Raw genomic sequence first — 19,154 nt, forward strand, 5'->3', positions numbered from 1 at the left:
TCCAGATGAGGCTGAGCCAACTGCTCTTCCCTGGAGGCATGCTCTCTGATCTGATCACTAGCCTCTCTGAAAACTTCCTCAGCATTGCTTTTTGAGGAGGAATAGAGAATCTCCACAAGTGCATCTCCTAGTCATTCATTCCTGGTTCCCAAGAGGGCCTGGCTCAGGGATTGCAAAGGATGCTGATGGGAGTACACCCTGCGACTCTGGCAGCAACTGGAGATTAAGGAGCACCAGAGGATTCATGTCTGTAATGGGACTACAGCTCAAGATTCAGACTTTGCTTGCTCTGCTCTGCAAGGGTCCTGTGTTTAGAAATTGTGAGCGCTCATTACCTCTGGCAGAGGAATTTCTTCATGTCACATGAACTGCATAAAGAAATCTCATCTGCCTATTAGCTGCATATTCTGTAGCCAAGCAGAGCATATTCCCAGTGCTGACAAGGAGTGTCAGCCTTGTCCCATACTTTTTCCTACACAGCTTAAGTAAAACCGAGGATGAGAAAACAAGGTGGCCTTGTCTTACTCTACTGTCTGCTGTTGACCAGGCAGAGAGAGCATGCAACTTCTGAAATGCCCACGTCTTTCCCCCTGTTGCCCTGTGAGCCTGGGTGAGCTCCTTTGAGTTTTGGTGAATATCCAAGAGAGCGTAACCAGGCAAAGCAGATTAGAGCATCAGAGGGCCTTCAGCAGGAGGCATCTTGTCTGAACACTTTCATCATAAAAGAAGGACGCAGCCTCAGCTGTATCAGGAGGTCAGTTACCAGCTCCAGCCAAGAATATCAGGACAGGGAATGTGTCCTTGTGTTCATGGTAAAAATTTGCAGTGCTATGAACTTCCCTCCTAGGAAGTTATCAATATATTAGTTTTCCTTCTCTACAAGTTTACAAATAATTTACACAGCTGAAATGGCTTATTTGGGTTTTAATTAATTGTATCATGGTTATAGGATTAACTATGTTGCCTGCCTCTTTCTGTTCTTTACAAATACAGACTCCCACCTTCAAACACCAAGCACATTAATCTGATATATCTTAGGGCAGAGCATCACAATTGCGTTGCTCACTAGTGGGACCAGCCATAAAGGTACTGCTCTGAATATCAACTGTCCCTTTAATTTAGTTGTATTTAGATAGAGATTATCTCTTCCTTACAGTACAGGAGTAAATATCAGCAAAGAGGAGAAGAACAGACTTCTTAAACATCAACTATTGTTTATTTTAATGGTAGAATTCTTGCATTCAGGCATAGTTAAATAGCAAAATGGCATTTTGGATGGATCGAACGTGAGGTTTCACATCATATTTATAGCAGTCTAAGCGTTAGCTGCTGTCAGGGGACATCACCCGGCACAACTCTTCCCCAGCCCAGGGCTTGTGTTCCCACCATTTCCTTTCTGTTAAATCTAGTAGCTACGTACTTACAATGTGAGTCACCTCAGGTGGCTGATTTGCTAGAAAACTAAAGCTAAAAAATAATTACTTTCTGTTGCTGTAGCAGCATGTAGTAGCCAGTAGTAGTGACAGGAGAGGAGGAAAGAATGAGGTCATCCCTTTTAGCAGGAGCTGATAAGTTCTACTTAACTGTGAAGTTAAAACATATTTATAGAAAATGCTATTTGATCTCTCCCTGTATGAGAAAAACTGAGCTGCTAAGAGCAAGACACACTCACAAAACCTGCTAACCTATCCTGGAAAACTTGCTGTTTTTAAAAACAAGACATCATGGAAACAGAATTCTACAATAAAAGAACTGAGAAACACCCGTGTCTATGCAAACTTCATATAAAGAAAGACTCATGCAGCATCCAAAGTGAAGTCCTGATGCAAAATCACATCTATTAAAATTAATATATTGGCACAGTAGCTAAAGTAGTTACATTTTCCTGCACCTTTCCTATTTAAAAAAACCCCAAACTTGTATATGTTTTAATATGAATACTATGAGTAAAATAATATGTATGCCTATTTGATTGTCTTACTTTATCAAAGAAAACATTCCAAGCAGTTAAAGAAGCTTCCAAGTACTATCAACTTCAAAAGGAGTGCCTCTTTCTTTCCCGGAGATCTGTACTTATCACATCCAGATTCAATTCCAGATACTGGAATGCAGTTTTACAACTTCTATTTTGTTGTAATACTTCACATGGTACGTGATTTTAAAAAGAGCGAAGTGAGTATGTGTTGTTTTTCCTGATTCTGTAAGAAAGGCTCTTAAAGACAGCAATATTAAGAATAGTTCTGGTAAAAGTAATCAAATAGCCTTGTCTTCTCTAAGAAGCAGAGGAAGCCTCTTGTTAAGGAAAGTGAAGATATATTTCCTATTTAAAAGTGGATTTGACCCTAAATTTGCCAAGGCTATATAAATATGACAGAAAAGCCTTATTTTCCTTGTGCCTGTTTAATTAATGAAGTGATTACAAATTATATTAATATACAGCCGTGTTGTAAATCTATGAGAAGAACATTAAACAGTAGGTTGCTCTTCTCTCATCTTGCTACAGTACTTCCACTTCAATGCTTTCATCTCACCCGAGTCTGTTCATTTCATCTCTTTAAGAGTGAGCAAAAGCCAGTAAGATAAAGAGCAATTATATAGCAATTAAATAAAACATATTGTCTTCCAGAAATATGCTGTTTATATAGAATAACATAGAGGAGATTTAACAAGAGAGAAAGATGATGTTCCCAACTACTAACAAAGACTCAGACTGAAATTTCCCTCAAGTATTTTTGGGCATACTGAAATGCTGCAGTAGTTCAAGATAATGAGCACTTCTGTTAAACAATAAAATAGTTACAATTATATACTCCTAGAGACAGTACACAGAATTTCCTTTGCAAACAGAGGGAAAATCAGTCAATTTAACTTAAAGTATTAATATTAATTAGTTTGATTGTCTTAATACATGTTAATACAACTTGATAGTTTCTTTAAAGTAACCAAGTGCAGAGGGTTTGAGATTTTTTCTTGTATAAAGCTTAGTTATTCTTTATCATTAATTTTAGCCATAAATAAACTGATTAGATTATGGCAATAAACCCAGTGTGTCAGTATAAGCAAGTATTGTACACTTAGATTATCTTTGTAGCAGAAACCCCAAATATCCACCACAGCTGTACTCAACTTCAGAAAGGGGACATATCTAAAAATGAAGATGCTTGTTAAAAATGAAACTAAAAGAAACATCAATGTGCATTAAATCCTCACAAGGGGTATGAAGATGAACTGAGAACAATATCTTGAAGGTGCAAAATCACCATTCAGAGCTTGTAAAAGGGTAAAAAGAAGATCACAAAATACATGTAGGAATAACGCTGTTTAGTCTATCAAAACTAATAATATACGCTTTTTCAAATTCATGAGGCACAGAAAGTCTGTTCAGAAAAAATCAGACCATACAATTGCATTAATTTTTTGTTCTTGTGTTCAGTGTGGAAAATCTGGGGAAATTCCCTTTGAGGCTTTCACCAGGGAAGTTGCTTCAAAGTTCTTGAAGATGCTGCAGTTTCAACAGGATAAAATGATGTTCTGGAGGAACCCAGTGAAACATGTGAACTGCTAATTGTTGTGTGTGAGCTCCCCTTTAAATTGTATTGGTGCTAAAGAAGGGCAAGGAGCAAACAATTGTAATGTACTTCAGCCCACTAAGCCTGACATCTGTACCAGGAAAATAATTAAAAAATCATTAGTGCGCATCTAGATAAGTATCATCTGTAGGACAGTGGTCAGAACACTCGGTAAACTCATGTCATGCTTGCCATTGACAAGCAACTGCTAATGTGATCTAATGCACAGATTCCTTAAAGCCTCTTAGCAAATGATTTTAGGCAAACTAAGCAGACATGGGATAAAAGATAGGAAACAGAGGATAGAAGTAAATAGTTCATTTTTAGAGTGGAAGAAAACTACCTCAGAAATCTGCATGACCTGTACTGATGAACTTACTGAATTGATCTAAAGAAGGTGGCATGCGGAGGGGGAAAAAAACTAGTAATCAGTCATTGCTGACGCAAAAGTAAATGCAGGAGCTTAAAAAAGCTGAGTGAGTATAACAGCAACATGTGAAATTCAACATAGATCCGTAAAAAGCACTGCTCATTGAGGAAAGAAAACACAACAGCAAATGTAAAGTGGTGGACTCTGACCCTTATTGCTCAGACATGAGATCCTGCAGTTATGACAGATGGTTCTGTGGAAATGTCAGTTCCATGCACAGTGACAACCAAAAAAGGAAACCAAAGTTTAGGAAGTGCTGGGGAACAAAGAAGAAAATGGAGAATATCATCACACCTCTGCATAAGCCCATAAAGAACTGCTTCCTGAATGCACTGTATACTCTGTGACTCTCATCTCAAAACGAAACAAAACAAAATTTGGAGAAGATCCGTGAGGGTAAGGTCAAAGGTAGGAACTAATCCCCCTGTGAGGAATGATTAAATAAATGAGGTTTTCTCAGCCTGAAGAAGAGATTATGGAGCAGGGGCTCAACAAGTGCAGAGGGATGCATTGCTCACTGCTTCTTCTAAAACTGCAAAGAGCAAACAGACAGCAGATGCAAAGTGAACTACAGGAGGAGCATTTTACTATAATGCTAATTAAGCTCTGGTATTCCCTGCCCATTGTTGGGAATGCCAAAATTTTATACAGGCTCTAGGGAAGACTGAAAAAATTTACAGGTAGAAAATTAATAGAGAATTGTTGAATTCTCATGTACAAAAAACCCAAACAAATAATAAAAGAAACCCCAAACCCACTCCTAGGAGGCTTCTGAGTTTTATATTCCCAGAGGCTGGGCAAATATTCAGGAAAGGATCCCTATATGTTCTATCCCAACTCCCCTCCCTAGGCATTTATTTTTGGCTACAGTTGGAAGCAGGATACTAGTGGGAGGTGGGGGTGGTAGACCTCTGATCTGACCCCATACAACTATTCTAAATTTTTTATGATCTCATTTCTTATTATAAAAATAATAAAAAAAGAGCACTAATATTTCTGTGACAATAAAGTGACTAAAAATTCAAAGAGAGATAATTTAGAAGTTCAAATTAAAAATTCTGGTAAGACATTAAATCCAGGGTCAAATTCATAAGCTAAATGAAATTGTTTCCCAACTCATGCATTTTATGATGCATAATGTGAAATATAGCAGAGTCAGCCCAGGAGTTTACAATTAGTAGTATCTGTTCTGAGAAGGAAGAAATTAAACCTACATACAGTAGACTTCCTGCTGGGGAAGTGAGAGGGAAAGGGAACTCAGTATCTCAAAGGATGCACTGGTAACAACCCCAAACCAAACCAAACCAAGAGATGTGAGCCATCAAAGCTGCAATGCTATTGGAGAAATTCCAGGAAGCCAAACTTAAAATAGGAACAGAGGAGAAGTGGCAGGGGGGAGACAGAAATAAAGAGAAAGAACAAGAGAAGAAAGAAATAATTTGAAACAAGAAAAAGAACTTGTAGCAAGTTGCCTGGAACTGAAAAGCCCTGGAGGGTAATCACATCACCAGCCTTTCAGGCCAGCATATATTTCTGTAGGTCTCAACAGAGTCAATCCACTACACCCCCATGATCTCATAACCAACACTCCCTTCCGACAGTGCTGATGCTGTGCATGAACGCGCCGCTGTGTGGTGAGCTAAATTCAGAAGTGACTCATCTATAAACTAACACTTTATGGCAAACAGGCTTATGGTTCATACTAGCCTTAGGATCTCTCTGGGGAGTGGCATTTGAGGATCAGGTCTTGCTCTATATCTTACACCCTCATCCAGACACTTGGGATATAGGTTAAATATGTGGAAGCCTGAAGCAGGGGAAAGAAAGGCAAAAGAAGGAACCTTACTTTGAAATACAATCTGTAATTGTGGTGTACATTTTCATTTTGGTTTGGATAATTATTTTCAGCCTTGTAATTGTAATTGTTGCCTGCCTGCAATGAAGATGTACTTCACTTGACCTACAGACTTCTCCAGTGCTAGCAGACTTGGGTGATGTTGAGAAATATAAGGCACATTTCTTTGGGGATAAAAAGTTTACATACAATGTGCACTCAGGTACTGCTAGTAAACCTGTACCCTACAGTCTAATAGAGAGATGAAGAGTTTCCTCTGCTAAATTACAAAAGCCAGCGTGTACTTTCTGACTGAGGTGCAACCATACAACTTCCAGCAGCTAAAGTTGAGGTGGCATAGAGGGAATCATAACATGGTTTGGGTTGGAAGGGATCTTAAAGATCATGTAGCTCCAATCTCCCTGACATGGGTAGGGAAACCTTCCACTAGACCAGGTTGTTCAAAGCCTCATCCAGCCTGACCTTGAACACTGCCAGGGATGGGGCATCCACAACTTTTCTGAGCAACCTGTTCCAGTGCCTCACCACCCTCACACTGTCCCTGGAGGTGTTAAGAAAAGACTGGACGTGGCACTCAGTTGACAAGGTGGCGTTAGGTCATAGGTTGGACTTGATCTCAGAGGTCTTTTCCAACTTTAATGACGCTGTGATTCTGTGAAAAACATATATTTTTTAAGTATGAGAGGTGGATCTGCATCAGGTTGGTTCCTGCCCTCACTTTAAAAAATCACATAGAACCGCTCTCCGTTTTATGCAGAAAACCTGCAACGCAAAACGTACGAACACCACCGGGACTGACAGCCAGGCTCAAGTGCCCCTTTCTCCTCGGAGAACACGCCGTGCCCCGAGAGCCGAGAGCCGGGACCGCAGGGAACGCGAAGCAGCCACTGCCCCGCCTTCCGCACGATCCGGACGCTCAGGAATCACCCCATCCCTCTCCGCGAGCAAAGCGCGACCCCGAGTCTCCTCCCCTCGGCTCGTAAGCGTGGGGCGTGGCTAGCCTCGTTCCCACCCCGCGACGTATATATAAGGCTGCCGAGGGGAGTGGCACCTCCTTTTTCCCTGCGGAGCGCCTTGTGTGGGTTTGCTCGGTAAGGCGCTCAGGACTGCGGGGTGTGCCGCAGCCCCGGCGCGGTTGGGGGTGCGCCGCGGCTTTTTCCCTGCGCTTGGCCGTTCGGGAGGGTCGCCCGCGGCACCGCTCGCTTAGTAGTCGAGGATGGAGCTGGCGGGTGAGGCTCGGAGCCGTGCGTAGGGCTGGCCGTAATCCTGCCGCAGGGCCGCGGCCGCCCGTGCGCGGCGCCCCCCGGGCAGCCCCAGGGGTGCGAGGGGACGCAGGGGCGGACTACGTGTCCCAGGACGCCCCGCGGGTGGCTACCCGCCGGAAGCGCGGTCCCGCGTCGCAGTGCGCGCTGGGAGCGGTAGTTACTCCGGGGGCCCGCCTGGCGCTGCCGGGCCCGCGCCATTTTGCTCTTCCGGTACGGCAGGGACCGGTGCGGGGATGCAGAGCCCGGCGGTGCTCTCAGCCCCCGGGTGGGGCAGCCCTCCCCTTTTGGGAACCTTCTAAAATGTTGGCTAGTGCAGAGGAATGAAATAAAACATGCCAATGAGAACGAGGTAGGTGTTCGTTGCAGTAAAAGGTTCGGTCTCGTCTAACGAGGCGGAGCCGCCTTGTTCCTGTGGCACAGGGTTCGTGCACGCGTTTGTGTTTGTATGTTTTGGAGGGCTCAGCCATCGGCGTCGTGGGATTGTCCTACTGCAGAAGACTTGTAAAAATACTGTGAAATCCACGTGTCATGCCAAGGGAAAAAAACCAAACATAACCTTTACTTGATTTTTAATGTAAATCATAGAATTAACGTTTAAACTAACGATGTTTCCTGTGTTTTTTAGACAATGACACAGCAGAATAAGTGGACATATATTAGAAAACAGAGGGGGAAAAAAAAAACCACACCTCCCCAAAAAGTTTCCTGTGGGCTTAAGAAACCTTTTTTCCCCCCTCTTGCAGTGCTGATCTCACTGAGCTGTGGTACTTCTGGAAGCACGGGAAATACAATTAAAAAACCCAGCTATGATTCTAGGCTCTTATCTGCAAGTAAAGATGAGGAGGATATGGCTGGATTCATGTAGGAAGTTGTCGGGTGCATTCATTCAGTGTTGAATTAGCTTCTCTAATGGTAGCCTGAGTCACACGTGATTTTTGATTCTTTACAAACCAGTAGTAATCCTCACACTCAATAACTGAAGTTTAAAGTAAAAATGTTTATTACACCCACTAGGTGGAAGCTTAACTCGAGGTTTTCCATAGCTTAAATTGTTTTTAACTGAATCAAAATGTGTGATGAGTTATCTTTGCATGATTGCTGCATTTATTTGATCTGTGGAGTGCAGAGTGAGAAACATTTTTATGGGAACATGCTTATTTTGACTACTGTATATGGTAAAACATACTTCATCATGCATTTCTTCTGCTGGTTGAGTCAGTGGATTTTGATACTTGCTACCTGCTTGAAACAATTTTTTAAACCAGTGGAAATCAGTTCTTCTACTTAGAGGACTGAAATCTTGGAATGATGAATTTTCATTGAAAATGCTTTACAATGAAGTTTAACAGCAGGTACATGCAGTTATTTGTACAATGCTTTTAATATGAGATTGAAAGGTGATATAACTCACAACTCCTTTGTTACTTAAAACTGCATTTCTTGCTGCTTTTCTTCAGCGAACTTGTTGGGTAGAGATTGTTGACAATTGTCTCATAATGTGTGACTTATTGGCCTGGCAATATGAATCTACTGAGTTCAAGTTTTAAGTTTGTTCACTCTTTGTTTTTAGGTATGATGGAAAGGAGGTTTTCTGTTGTGTCCAGTACATTGTGCATTAAGGTAACAGTTCTGGAATTTTTATTATTGTTGCTCTAGAAGTAATACTGCATTTCTGTTATTGACCAAGTTAATAAATGCTTCCGTTTCTTAATTGGTTTCCATATTTTTGTCTGTTAAAAGTATGGGGAGTTTTAAGTGTTGTGGGGTTGTCTTTGTATGGCTACTAAATGGGGCAAAAAGGAAAACCAGCACATTGCATTTTCATAGCTGCCATCAAACCGATGAGTAATTATTTGATAATTTTAAGGTTTGGTGCTCTTTGCTGAGTTAGTCAGCCCATAGGTCAGTTCTTAGTTGCATTTCTTTTGATGTGGCATTTATATTAACATGAAGACCCAGGTCACAAATCACTTGGTTAGCTTGTGCTAAATTATACTGATTGTTGAGGTGGTGTGAGTTAGCTGTCTGCCTTGGATGTGTATTTGAGTTACTATACATACATGACCATATTTAAATGTAATTACTGAGGTAATGATCCTGCAAACTAACGGACAAGCAGTATTGTATTGTGAATAAATGCGTGGCCACTCAAATATTTTTGAATAAAAAGCTTGAATGTCTTCGGTCTTCAGCCATTGTCATGGTTGCAAAAGAGTTCCAAACCAATTCAGGGTAACTCTTTTCTAGAGCATAGAAAATTTCAGCTTGTTGGGTGTTAAAGGCTGTTCCAGAAGAATAGTGAATTTATGAAAAATTCAGTTTTTAGTGCTTGATGATCGTTTCTGACATAGTAACATGACAGATGATGCTAGACCATAGCAAGAGATGTTTTCTAATTTAAAAGATAATTTTTGCTTATTTTTAATTTTAGCACTTCATGGAAGCGCTATCGCATATAGAAGAATACTTGTTACACACAAGTGGATTTTCCTGAAAGCTATGTATGTTTTGAATGATTAGTAAAGATAAATTAATGATAAGTGGATTAGTGTAATATGTGCATGATCAAATTAGTAGCTGCCAAATTATTAGCTTTAAAATAATCATTGTCATTAGCTTTAAAATAATCATAAAAGATATCATTATATTTTAGGCATGTTTGACATGGTTTAAAACTGTGTAGGCTGGAGGAATTACGAAGTTTTTGTGTCAGAGGAGGTGGTAAAATCCCTTTCTGAAGTGTTCATGCTAAATCTGAAATATTACCTCAATATGGCTTTTAATTGTGAATTTGCACTTTATTGGGCGATTGATGTAAGAAAGTGTTCAGACAAAGAAAATTAAGGGAGCATCTAGAGACTTGTTAATGTAAATATGTGAATGCTGCAGTTTTTTAATAAAAATGCATATTTTGTATTTAAAAGTATAGTTGATATTCTCACCTTTTTGAAAGAAAAGATCTGTATTTGATTTAGTTTAACTCAAATGCTTACAACCAGTTGTTACAAAAGTAAAATTCAGTTGTTCTTGCTTGTGTTACAGTATGTATGAACATGTTGTAATTTATTATTTTACTCAAATTTCTAGAGTGCACGAACAGTTTCTAGTAATTGGAATGTGAGGCATCCTGAAGATTTCCTGGCAACAGGAATTACAGCAGGTAGAGGTAATATTTATTGATGCAGCAGTGGAAATTTTTGGTTTAAAGTAATGCATTCTGTTTTCGGTACATTGCATATGAAAGACATAAAGCTTATTTTGTGGAATATATGAATGTATGAGTGGTGTCATAGTTCCTAGTCACTGGTATTTAAGTGGTGTATAGTGATAAAACTGCCAGACTTGATACATTGCTGAGAAACTTTGTATGGATCTGACTCCTGAGATGAAAGCCCTTAATCTTTCAGTCACTGTCCCAGTTGGTGTTACTTTTACTGCTGCCCCTGTGTACAAGTCAGGTGCCAGCATGCGCCGGGTTGTGAATAAGAATGTTGGTGCATTATTTAAACCCATCTCAGGTCCATGTTGACATGAATATGTACTGTTTCAAACGCTTACATCTTTAAAGAGCATGGGGAGAGGGAAGTGTTAGACCCCTGTAATTGGAGGTATCCTGCCTTATAGCAGGTAAATAAGCATTAGCCAGGTATGGTAAGTAAGTGTTGCTGGTATTTGAAAGCTAGTGATGATGTTTGCACTTTGACCCTCCTAGGACTGTTTATTTAGGGCTTGATCAGATGTGAGCAGTTAAGAAAAGCAACTCACTTTATTGCTCTGATGTTTGAGTATATTCACAGGTTGGTTTTAGTTAGAAAGTTAGTGTAAGAACTTCTAACTTTCCCGTCTTACTACACATCTGCAACTTTATTCCACTTGTTATTCAAGACAGGTACCTTTAAATACCTTGCTAACTACCAGCACTTTCTCTTGAAGAACAGGTTTTGTATGAGTGAAACTTCTTGTGCAGCACTGCTGCCTATAAAATGCTGTATTGTTTAGACAGGCACTATTGCAAGTAGGAAGTGGTATGACTTACATGGCTGATGTTGAAAAAAGTTGGAAGTAGCAAACCTTGCTAGTGTCACTAACCAGTGCATTTTATGTCTTTGCTGAGATGCTTGCATGCTGCTTCTCAATTGAAGGTATGAATGCCAATAAATGTCAGAGCTTCCTAACCAAGTAAAGTTTAAAACCACTGGTATGTCTGATCAGTGAAGAACCTAACCCATGTGAACCACATGTGAATCTGGCTTCTGAGTTTAGACTAACACCACAACAGGTGAAGCATTTGAAGGTGATCAATTTCATAGTCTGTATGTACCTTGAAACTCAGCAAAACTGGTTTCAGTAATGGTAATCTTTTAAAATATTTGTTTTATAAAACTGCATTATTGTCAGCCCCATTTAAAAGAAGGAGGTGACATGTAAATTGTTGTATTAGAAGTAGCATATTTGAAGTTGAGTCTTCTAATTAGTTTCTCAGGACTTAGTGTATTGATACTAATCCAACACATTGAATAATGCAGTTTGGTCTGTGTAAGAGCCTAAATAGGTGGCAAGTTGTAATTCTGGGTGATGGAAGAAAACTTTCCTGAACTAATAAACTTTTTTTTTTAACAGGAAAATGGACCAAAATGTAGGAACTTACTTTTAGAAGCTTTTAGCTTATTCAGGTATGTAACTGAAAAGCTTCTAAATATTTTCTCATTTTAAACCTAAAATAACTGTGCTTACAGATCAATTTTTTTTGTATTATGACAGTTATTAATATACTTAATTGATTAATGATATGTTAAGTCATAGTTGGCATTTAAAAACACTTGTTCCCCAAAGCACAATGTGTGCTGATAGCTGTGCCTAAGCTGTTAGCTTTCAAACGTATGTACTTTATTACTGAAATACAACAGAGGACTTGAGATTAATTTTTGTATTGCAATCTATAAACTACAGAAAACAGTAATGCTTCCTACTATATTTGTTTTCTGTATTGCCTTTGTCTCATCTGTGATGATCCTATCCCGAACCTGAATTCCCTGTTGAAAAACTTAATACGGATCCGGAATCTGAGATGAGACCAAAATATTTGATTTAAACTTCCAGAAAAGTATTGTACTGTCTTTGGTTTTAGTTTTGGGGTTTTTTTAACAGAAATAGTAACAATTTATACAAAGTGCTGTGTGCTTATGTGAAAATTGAAATTTCACTCTTGCTCTCTGTTTGCAGTGATGAGCTGGACACTTTGTCAGAGCTGTCTGACAAATGTGGATGATCAGTAGCCAGGAAGAAGTTACACCTGAAAAGTTTTTGTGACTCGGAGTGGGATGCTGTGCTTTTACAACCTGCTGAAACAGCTGCTGCAACTTCGTTTAGTAAATGCTGTTTTCAGAAACTGCATACAGACCAAAATCACTGTCTGCATATCTAAAATAGTGCCTTACTAAAATATTGGGCTGCCCTCTCTAGGAAGGGTAGCAGCAAAATTAGCGAAATGAATGTTGAGCATTAATACATGGAAAACCCCCTGAGCAGTTACCCTTTTAAAATACTGTATTGGTTACACGTTCTTCTGATACTGAAAATCTGCGATAACTCAGGATAACAGAGCTCACATGCAGGCCCTGTAAAGACAAGGGGGAGCAAAATGAGTACACAAATGCAAACCAAGGAGTCTGTGTTTTGAGGGTGATGTCATCCAGGAAATGGGAGAAAGTATAGAAGGTAATGGTGTTACGGAAGCATAAACCTGAAACACTTGTAAGAAAGAAAAATATAATGTCTGCAGATCACATCACAGTTTGTATCAGTTGAGGAACCAAGGAGTTGGGTTTTTATTGACTACCACTTAAGCATGGAAAGACTAGTACCACAACAGTGGAACTGCTCCTTGGGGAACACACTGGCAATATTAGCTGCTTGCAGTGTGGGGAAGAGAGGTCAGTGGTGGGAAAAGAGACCACGTACACTAGAACCTTGTGCTTTAGACAGTCACTTGAAAAGTACCAGTGCTGTATCACAGTAGCAGCATATTTGCTGTATTTGTCAAATTGTCACTCTTCCACAGGGGAATGAAGGCTCATAAATTGGTCACCAAGTAAATTGGATTTTCAAGACAACTATATATGACTCCATCTGCCTTAAAATGTCAAGCCCAATTGTCAGAAACGCTTTATGAAGGAAGAAACATAAGAATGGCATAATAACTAACAATTAAAAGAGCTACAGTTACTGAATCAGTTTGAAATGCACCAAAATACATAAAACAACCCTAAAGTCTGCAGCCAAAAATAACAGCATTGGGTGCTAGCAGCTCTCTAGAGAAATGGAGAAATTCCTATAACTGGAGTGTGCCTGTGATAAGTGACAAATACCATGTAAAGCCCAATTTTCTGCCTGAGCAGTATGAAGTGCAAGACGCTACCAGGAACAGCGCATGAACTATTGAAATTTAAAATAAGTGTCCAATAGATTACTAAAATGTATGCTAAGGAACTGACAAAATTCCAGGTGTGTATTGCCTCACTGAGCATCTCCTATGGTTTGTTATTGTTAATAAGCAGTGGCCAGCTGCTTTTCAGCAAGCAGCTGTAAATCAGTCTCTTGATTGTTGGAATCTTCAGAAATTTACTACAGAACAGCTTTCCCTTCATCTCTTTCAACAGGCTTTATTTCTGTGTTTCTCAGAATGGTAGGTATTTCCATGTGCCATGTTTTGTACATGCTTTCTCTTGAATAAAGATGAGGATGTGAAAAACTTGCCTGTTGCCCATCAGGTGTGTATCACACCATGGTGTTCCCTGACTGTTAATTGCAAGAGCTACGAAGGCAATGTGGCCTTGTGCTGCCTTTTGCAGCATGTACTGGACACATGATGTTCCACATAGTGTTTAAATTATGCCAGGACAACAAACTTGGTAATCCCATGCTTCAGAATTGGGAAGGGACTGATCTCCATCTGCCCACTGCAGTTCTGTGAAAAGTCTGGGTGCTGTTGGCAGCATCTAGTGAAGCTGCTTGGATGGTAAGTCTGGAAGTTGCTAATTGAGCTAAGTCTGTCTCTGTCTCTTATGGAGGTTGAAAAGATGCAAAGGACAGGGATGCTTAATACAACAGCAATATTTGGTAAGTACTTTGTTAGATATTCAAAAGGATTTGCATGACTGTTGTGGAGTCAGAAGAGTGTGGTATGTGTTTTGGACTGTAAAGGTACCATCTTTTTATCCTTTGGGCTGATAATACAAAATGTGAAAGCTCTTAAGGAGATAATGCCATGTGTATATCCAGTAAAATTAGTGAGGGTGATGTGGGGATCAAATAAAGTTTCAGGATTGTGGATGGTACTTCAGGTACCCAAAGCACATTCATTGGAGATGGTCTTGGATGTACGATTGGCAGCATTAAAAAAAGGGGGTTACTGTGCATTTCTGTGGTGAAGCCCTGTAAAGAAGCTTTGTTTTGATAATGAAAAAGATTTGCCTCACTTATCAGAAAAAGGTAGATGTGGCCAGTGATGAGGCATATTGGATATTGAGCTGCAAAACTCTGTATGAATGTTCCTGTATGGCCACAGAAAATGAGTTGTGGATGAAAAATGTGTATTAGTCTAGAAAGTCTGGTCTTTGCAAACATGAACAAATGTTTTAACCATGATACTCCAGAGGTTTTGGAATGTGGGACTAGTGAAAGTGATGCAAGAAGGTCATTTTTGTAACCAGTTTTAAAATGGCAAGTAGCTTTTTTGCTTTGTGGGAGGGAGATACGTTTGTAAACCACTTGTGGATTTAGTTCTGGTATGATTTTGGAGTGATGTTTTATACAAGTGATTGAGATGGGGAGTAATTGTGAAAGGTTACTCTGATACATTTGGAACACGTGGCATGAGATTTCTCTGTGCAAAAGCACTTCATTAAACTTCAGTTTTACAAAACAGATTGTTAGATTTAAAGCTTTAACTGGAGATTTGTGCAGTGAAGAGCATGAAAGCAGTTTGCTTTTTTGTGTTTTAGTCTGGTGAAATCTTGCACTAACCGTCATTAGTGTTGAGCTTAGAAGTGTCACATGGCTGTTGGGCTGTGGTCCAAGAAATCAGTGGTTAGACAAACTTTGTTCTGGAATGTTGCCATGTATCCCTCTTAGTAACAGGGTAAAAAAGCAGTCTTTTTTTAATTGAGTGGTGGGCTTACAAGCAAAAGGAGTACCTTGCAACTGCAAGGAAGATAGAAGAGTAGACTCTGCATAAATGCTTTGCTACTATTTAATAAGGTCTTTGTTAAGGTGGGGAGTTTGTCTTGTTGAGGAACTCGTCTTGCTGGTGAAAGCTGTGGATCTATAAACAAGAGTTGCAAGTGAGTCAAACTAACCTAGCAGTGGTTATCTTGCCACAGCACCCACACTGCTCTGTGAGTGCCAATGTTGGTGTGATGCCTGCTTGAAGTACTAGATCCTAGTGAACTGGAATTTCAGTGTAAGCTGTGCTGTCAGGCTGCCATTCTGCAGAGGAGTGTGTGGCCGTGGCTGCGGCCATATTGTGTGCTGGTGTTGGAGTTGCCATCTGGAGCAGACAAGGTCTTAATTGTATAAGTTTGCCATATAAAGTTTGAGTATGTGTTTTGCCAATTAAAAATCAGCACTGAAATTAAATATCAATTGGTAGAGAAAGATGCTCCTTAAGACATTTAAACATGGACACAGTAGAGTGAGCAGGGTGTTGGTTTGACTTTGCCCGAGGAAAGGTATTTCAATTGAAGGGTGTTTAGCCCTGACTTTAGTAGTTTTTCTGCATGCCCCCTCCCACAGTCTAGAGGACAAAGTTTGAGTTATAATCCAAAGTATGAATGAATTTACAGATAAATGGTGATTTCAGGTGAGTGGAGCACAGATGGAGGCCTTTGTATGCTATGTAAATGCAGGTGTCTGATGATTTGCATTCTCTGCTTTTTGGTGTTACAAATGGTGTTTAGAAGCATTTTTGCTTGTCTGCCATTGTCTCTTTCCCTTGGAGGATATAAATGGGGGAAGTAAAATTACAATGATGAATTCCATTTTCTTTTGAACATCATGTGGGTTTTTAGTTGATAGTCCAGTTGAGCTATCAGGGCTATGAAGACAGTACTTCTCTGCCATTGTCTCAAACTTCCTGCAAGCTCCGGAGGACAAAGTGGTGTTTGATGCTCAGAAGAATGGCTGTATTGAGTAGGACAAAGTCTGCCTCGTTCAGTATTCTGTCTGAGGATGACCGTATAAGGAACAGGAGAAGGATAGAGAGCCTTTCCAGCAGTTTTCTTGGGAATTTCCTGAGGAGATTTTGATTTGTATTTGAATACTACTTGGCAATTATGACCTATGTCCATTTAAAAAAGCTTTGAAAAATGAATGATATGTGGGCTGTAAAATAGATGAAGTAGTGGGTATGTTAGTAATTGTAGGGATGATGAGATTAGGACAGGGCTGAAGTAAAAGCTTTTTTTTTTTTTTTCCTCTTTGAAGCTGATGTCCCTTTCAATTCTCACATTAACTGAAAAGGTGGTAAGTGGAGTTCAGCGAAGGCCCCAGTGCTAAGCCAGCTTTGCTGTTTAACTGAGGTATGTTGGAGGTGAAAATCTGAAGTACTGATGTGTGCTCATACCTTCAGTACCCCTGAGCTACGCTTCATACCTCAGGCTTCTCACCAGAGCAGTAATAGCTGCTTTTTTTCCCCCTGAGATTGGAGTTCTCCACAGCTGAAGGAGCACTCCTCCAGCAACAGTGGTACTAGTTTTATAGTTCCAGGTGAAGAATGATTAAAATCTGTCCTAAAATGAAGTTCAGTCATTTTTTTATCTATATGGAAAGGTGGAAAGAGATGAATGGACTGAAATAAATCAAATGCTTAGTCCTTACTTTGAAATTGGTAAGTTGATTGAAAAGGTATTTTTAAACTGTCTTAAGATCATTAAAGCTGTGTACTTCATCTTACCCTGACAAAATAGGAAATAATTTGCCCTAGTCTTAGCTTGGTTTTTTTTCTATCGGTGAGGAATGTCGCAGATACCAGAGTCCAGAAAAAAAACATTAGAGACTTAAACTCTTTTGTATCTGTTGTGATTTAACCCCAGTTGGTAACTAAGTACCACACGGCTGCTTGCTCACCTCTGCCCTGGTAGGATGGAGAGGAGAACAGGAATAAAGGTAAAAGCCATGGGTTGAAATAAGAGAATTGAAATGAGATACGGTAATTGAAACGTTAAGGGGACAACAAAGAGAAACCCCAAGACAGACAAATGATGCATAATACAATTGCTCATCACCTGCTGACTGATGCCTAGATTGAGAAATGATCCATGACTTCTGGCCAGCTTCCCCCAGTTTATATACTGGGCATGATGTGCTATGGTATGGAATATCCCTTTGGCCAGATTGGATCAGCAGCTGTCCTAACCATGCTTCCAGCTTCTTGTGCCCCTCCTCACTGGCAGAGCCTGAGATACTAAAAAGTCCCTGACTTTTGGTTATTGTTAAGTGGTGCTTACCCCAACATCAGTGTTATCAGCACTGTTCTCATACTGAATCTAAACTACATCACTGAATCAGCTATTAAGAAGAAAACTATCCCAGCCAAAAACAGGACATGAGAGCTACTAGAAGTGTTTTGGTTAATTTGTATGTGGTGTCAGTAAACAAGTTCACAGGTTTATCAGCCAGTTATTTAACTAGTCATAAACTGAGAAAAGATTTTTTTAAAAAAAATTGACCCTGATAGAGTCAAGTTTTCAAAATGAAACTTTCCTGTAACTCTTCTTACTTGCTGCTACCTTTTAGATCCAAACTTTGAAAAAAAACCCCTGTATGTTCTTACAGGATCAAAGAGACACTTAACTTTATTTTCTGAAAGCAGATTGACAGCCTAATGCTCCTCAACTGTTCTCTACAGATCAGAGAACAGCAATTTATTATTTTCTAGTGCCCAGTTGCTAGGTACAATTAAAACTTTGCTTCCCTAAAGAACTAAACTATTGCTTCTAGCAGCACAATACAACTGCATTAGTTGTACCGTATTAAATTACAGATTTGTTCAGATTTGAGCACAGGTTCTGTTGCCTGCATTTCCCCGTGCAAAGCAATGAAGGGATACCTGGTTACTGCTGCACAAGCTGGAAAGGATAAACTTATACATGTGCTGAAACTCTATGTTAGGTTAAGATCAGTGTCTCTGAAGGCCCATGTGGAAGTACAGATTAGACCTTCCAAAAGAAGATTATTGAAAAGTAGCAAGCACAGCCTGAGGTACTGATATAGTAAGAGTTCCTCATCCTTGTACTCTGGTCTGAAGTTTGTACTGTAAATGAGAATTTCCTTAGGGCAGCATTCTCCAGGTATCTTTAAAAAATTTTAGAAAACAGTTGTATACAAAAGGTGGTACTGTCTGCTCTTGGGATCTGCAGAAATGCTGCATTTTTGTAGTCACTTCTGCCTTGTACCTGGCAAAGACTGTAAATGTGTGTGTGTGAAGGGGGGTAAGATTGCTCTATTCTTACAAGGACCTTGAAAGACACAAGGTTATTTGGGCTCATCCATGCTTGAAAGGATTTTTAGGTTTGGTTACATGTTAAGTAGCCTGGAACACTTGACCTGAAAGCTGTGTATTGCAACTGCTGTATCAGGCACTTTCCTGAGTAATCAACCATGTCATTAGTAGTGAACTAAATAGGCCTGGGACATCAGCCCAATCCCTGGCAATTGATCATCCATGCCATTAAGGGTTAATAGTCTGACAGCTAAAGCCTGGGCAGCAGGCCCATTCTCACATGTAATATTTGGGTCATGGTTTAGAGGTTAAGGTGAGTGAGAGCTTAGCTGGGGGAACACAGGCTGTGCTCTCCACATTTGCTTTACAGCTGGATAACAGCTCATGATCTGTCCCATCTGCTGTATGGCTGAGGCCATTGTGTCTGTGGTGTGCTGTGCTCTCCTCTCCTGGGAAAGATGCCCAGAGCTGGAGAAGAATATTCTGTGACCTACTGACTTTGTCTGCCTTTGGAGATGGGCTTAATGCAGTAAGT

General features: G+C 40.0%; 1 long non-coding RNA gene and 1 other non-coding gene across 12 annotated transcripts; both read left to right on the forward strand.

The window, feature by feature from the left end:
* Positions 1-5,620: 5,620 nt before the first annotated feature.
* LOC116784575 lies at positions 5,621-13,873 on the forward strand. Of its 11 annotated transcripts, none has more exons than XR_004356145.1 (7): positions 5,621-5,630; positions 7,985-7,995; positions 8,690-8,739; positions 9,551-9,620; positions 10,207-10,285; positions 11,740-11,792; positions 12,343-13,873. It is a non-coding gene; the product is annotated as an uncharacterized LOC116784575 (long non-coding RNA). The 11 variants fall into 11 exon arrangements; XR_004356147.1 differs by lacking the exon at positions 5,621-5,630 and adding an exon at positions 6,918-6,932; XR_004356149.1 differs by lacking the exon at positions 9,551-9,620.
* On the forward strand, positions 12,119-12,189 carry LOC116785318. The gene has a single exon (XR_004356478.1). It is a non-coding gene; the product is annotated as a small nucleolar RNA SNORD50 (small nucleolar RNA).
* Positions 13,874-19,154: the final 5,281 nt, after the last annotated feature.

Source organism: Chiroxiphia lanceolata, chromosome 3 (genome assembly GCF_009829145.1).
Source record: "Chiroxiphia lanceolata isolate bChiLan1 chromosome 3, bChiLan1.pri, whole genome shotgun sequence".
Classification (NCBI taxonomy): domain Eukaryota; kingdom Metazoa; phylum Chordata; class Aves; order Passeriformes; family Pipridae; genus Chiroxiphia; species Chiroxiphia lanceolata.